The 4,596-nt window shown below is 39.6% G+C and overlaps 1 pseudogene; it reads left to right on the top strand.

The window, feature by feature from the left end:
• Positions 1–1,014: 1,014 nt before the first annotated feature.
• On the top strand, positions 1,015–2,067 carry LOC147451450 (uncharacterized; annotated as a pseudogene).
• Positions 2,068–4,596: the final 2,529 nt, after the last annotated feature.

Raw genomic sequence — 4,596 nt, 5'->3', positions numbered from 1 at the left:
AGAAAATGGAGTTCTTCTTTGTAAGCACTGTGGTGAATCACCAGAATGTATCAAAACTTGTCAAGCAATCATATACTACTGTATCCCTCAAGATAGAGATGGCACAACAAGATGTGCCATACACATGGGCTTTCATAATCATCCAGTGGCAAAGGGGTTATCAAAAAAGGTGGAGGAGGTTGTTCACAATAAGGTGTTCACACGGGCAACCATTGAGCCTTCTAGCACATGCAAGCAAATTGAAGTCTCAGTCACAAGGGACTTGATCATGGAGCTGTTGATTCATGAGGATGGTGCTTCTCACAAGACTTCTTCAGAGGGTTACTTGCATAAAGTGCTAGATCAAATTACTCCCATCTCTCAAAAAGCTCGAATCAGAAGGTCCATCCAGGCTGCTAGAAAAGATTTCTTCAAGGGGACAGTGGGTTGGATGCTATTTTGAGACTGAAACAAAGATGCATATATCCATTTATCCAAAGTGTTCTTTTTCCTGATCAACTTGGTGATGATAGCCAGCCACATGTGTTTAAGATGTCATCTAAGTGTCCAGGTTCAAGAGTGGATCTTGTCAATCGAATGCAAGTAGGTGGCTCATTGGAGGGCCAATGGGTGCATTTCGATCATGTGCATCGGGTGAAGGGGTGGTGCACAATGGGAGCCCATGTATATGATCCACATGTACATGAGTTGCTCACAATCGCAACTTGTGAGTTTAAGGTGCAAGATCACCATGCTCAGGTTCAATTTTGGAAAATGTTAAACAACCAAATGGTGCAAAATGGTTTTCCACTTCCTCAATTTAGAGGTTTCATGTCAGATGAGGCTCAGCAAAATTGGATTGCAGTGTGCCCAGTCTACTTTCGTGGTCCAAATAATAAGGTGGAGGAGAAAGAGAGGTCTTGCAAGTTTCACTGGGAGACAAATATGGTGGATCACACTAAGAAGTGCATTAAGCTAGCCTTTCAAGAAGAGCACAAGTATATGTGCAGGCAGTGGAGAAGTGCACCTACTGAGATGGAGAAGGAACGATGTAAGCAATCTATACAAAACTATTGGACTGACAACCACATTATTGAGGGACAACTACAAAGCTTACAGCTATGGCTTGCATGGTGGGATGCACGAGCATCACATTGGATTGATCAATTTCTTACACAACACAAGGATTTGGGATTTCTACCATCAACTAACCTATCTGAATCTAAACATGCAAGTATTCGTGCTGCACATGGAGAAAAAAAGTATGTCTCATTCTATGAGGCTACCGCTGTTGACCTATGCTTAGCAGTGTAGCAAAGTGCAAAATATAAGTCTTTTATGGATGGAAAATATCATGGTACTGGTCCGGACTTGAAACAACTAGCTAAAAGGCTAATGGAAGGACACACAACTCGAGCTATTGAGAAGAAGGTTATTGATTTGACTGCTTCTACATTGGATGCAGTAGGCCTTGCCTCTTCGGAGTATATGAGACAGCCCATGGAGCAAGTAAGTTTGTGTCGAAAAAGAAAGTTGGATCACTCAACTCCGATTCATGAGACTGACAGTCATAGACCTGAATATAATACCATCACAACCTCTAGAGCTATCCACAATGTCTAAGCTTCAAAGTACAGCAAGTAAAGAAGTCTGAAGTTGTAGAGACCACTTGGGCCATTAGGAGAGCACCTCCTAAGGCTAAAGTGAGTTGTTTTGGGTTAATCAAGGAGACAGGTTAGAAATACAACATTGAATCTATCTTTTTTGGTTGCTAGCCTTTCCTCTATGGTCTTAAATTTTTCTTGTTGATGTAAGTGAGAGGTGTGGGGTTGAGATCAACATAAACGGGGGAACAACATTGCATGGTGTTCCTGCCCCTTGCTTCAAGGGAAGAAAAGGATACCCAGGTGGCACACATGAGCAGGTCATTTGGTTTTGCAATAGCAATGTACAACATGCTTGGAATGTGCATGGATCTGTTATTTTTCCACCAAGTCCTACACTTGAGGTGTGGCCCATCTCAAAGGGAATGTTTCTATCTTTAGAAGAGACAAGTTTATTGCGAAAGTTAGGCTTTGTTTTGGATGATGGCTCTCAAGAAGGTGTAGTTGTAGAAAGATTTCGATCTCAACCTCCTGCAAGTGCAGCACGGCCACAAAAGAGGGATGGTAGAATGGTCAAGTGGAGAAGCAAACTCACCAAAGATTTCAAGGATAAGATTGGCTTGGAAACTAAAATGCATGCAATCGTTCTCAGAGAGAGTATAATAGTCCCAAACGAAGTGCACATTTTCTTCTTGGAATCAGAGGGATCAAAAGCACGTGGGATTTCATATTCCATCACAATAAGTCAATTTCCACGGTGTACATGTGAGGACTTTGTGAGACGGGATGCAAAGGCAAGTACTTATATTCCATGCAAGCATATATACTTTGTATTTTTAAGGACTCTTGGATTGGATGCAAATGTTCATGCATTTATGCATCAAGCTGCTCTCTCAAATATAGAGTTATTCCAAGCCTTGCATGGAAGACGTGTGCTAGTGGCTGCTTAAGCTAGTTTCACCTTTTAGCTATCAACTTCATCCTATATAGAACTAGATGTTTTAGGCCTTGTATGGAAAACATATGCTAGCGATTTAAGCATGTTTTTCTTTTTATCTATCATCTATATCCTATTTTGGAAACTTACTTTTTTTGTACTAGCTATCCACAACAACCTACTCTCCCCCCCCCCCCCCCCCTTTCCTCTATTCCCTCTTTCTCTATTTCCACTTAACCTAGGTGGTGTATGGAGATCATGATGTTTAATGACAAACCAAGTTATTTATGTGTACTTTTTTGCAGACAAAAGCTCTTTGCAATGAGTCAAATCAAACCAGATTCTCTCACTTTTAGTCGGCAAACTTTAGGTGTTGAGTCACTAAGAAATTTGAAGAGTATTCTTTTTGGTTGTTTCCTTAATGTGAACTGGAAAAGTTTGCTTTTGTGCATTAATTATTTTAGAGTGTCATTTTTCATGTTTGAACTCTCTCTCTCTCTCTAGTCATGATCTATGTATGAGAAGTGTGAGTGGATTATATGTGTGTCTCTGTAGAAGATTGTAATTATAATCTTTCTTATTTTGAAAAGCTAAATGTTTATGGTTTCAATGACAAAGAAGTTTTTATGCCGTAAACATATGGAAAGCATGTCATGATTGTTGTGCAGGTATATAGGTAGTTTATGGGTTGGCCTTCGGATGACTATGGCCATTTTACTACTGATAAATTTTATGCGACTCTTTGGTTTCTTCTCACTTCAGTAACACACTCTTGGAGCTAATCAATAAAAAGTGTGTGGTAAGTACTAACTTAAGGAGAGAGTGGGGATAAATATAACCTCGAACTAAAAATGCTCAGTAAATTTCTTGCATGGTGTTGAGGAATAAGCAAAAAAAGAAAATGGAGCGTACACAGTTTGTATACAAACATGGAATAAAAATAAAGTTAAGCGTAGTCGAGTATTCCTAGGATTTCAGCTACAAGATATCTCCAACTCATTTGTCTCGCTCGCTTTGTATCCCTCGCTCGCTTTTCAAGGCTTGTTAAATGGTAGCACCCTAGCTATGCGAGCCTCATTGTTCAGTGTTTCCATGGTTTCTACATCATTATATCTCACTGAAAGGGTTGTGTTTCCTTCTTCCCCTTCATAGTATTCTCCAGCTTTGTTCATAGGGATAAATCTAATCTCCTTGTATCCATTTCATGTTTTAGTTTAACCAAATTTTATTTGGGCTAGAAACATATTTTTCTAGCACGTTGGAGAGGGGGAATGTGAACATACCCAAAAATAGCCCAAGATACTCACAACACCCCACTCCTCTTAGAAACACCTTTGAAACAACACAAATTCCATAACATATATCCTATTCTGCACACCAACAAGCATATACATGCCTCAACAAATAAAATCTTGCACAATACCCGTACTTTTTAAATCACACACACCATTGACACTCAACACTCTCTCTCCCTCTCTATACCACAAAACACAGCCCAAAAATCACACACACAATGGCACCAACGCCAAAGCATAGGAACAATAGAGAAGAGAACAACATAGCAATAAGCACTTGATTCAAGAGCAAAAAGATGTGTACAACCTTCCTCTGTTCTCTCTTCAACCCTATGTAGCTGCTATCACAAATCAGCAAAAAAGAGGCCCTTTATTGGGGAGAATGTTCTTTTCTTAGCATACTGTTGAAAAATCAACCTTTCAACAACGCTTCCACAAAGATTCCAAATAAAGATGCTGATGAAGTCATGAAGACGAAGATGGATGCTGTAATGTGAAGATACAAGCTCATGGACATCATCAAATATCCCGTTATTATCATTTTGAGCCATTACGGCCACTTTTGTAATGTTTACGGGAACTTCATATTTTAAGTTGGCACTTGTATTTAGGCCACAGATGCTTGTTGGATGAGCAAAGCCAGCTCACGGTATTGTAATTAAGCTCTATAGAAGCCTAGGGACAAATCAAGTCATTTTGGCCGGACATTAGGTTTTCTAAGGTTTAGTATATAAACCAAAACCTAAAGCTTTGTAACAAAACTTATAATAATCTATTCTGC

This window comes from Adiantum capillus-veneris, chromosome 9, assembly GCF_014529385.1.
Source record: "Adiantum capillus-veneris isolate H3 chromosome 9, ASM1452938v2, whole genome shotgun sequence".
Lineage (NCBI taxonomy): Eukaryota > Viridiplantae > Streptophyta > Polypodiopsida > Polypodiales > Pteridaceae > Adiantum > Adiantum capillus-veneris.
This window is presented reverse-complemented; position numbering and strand designations above follow the sequence as displayed.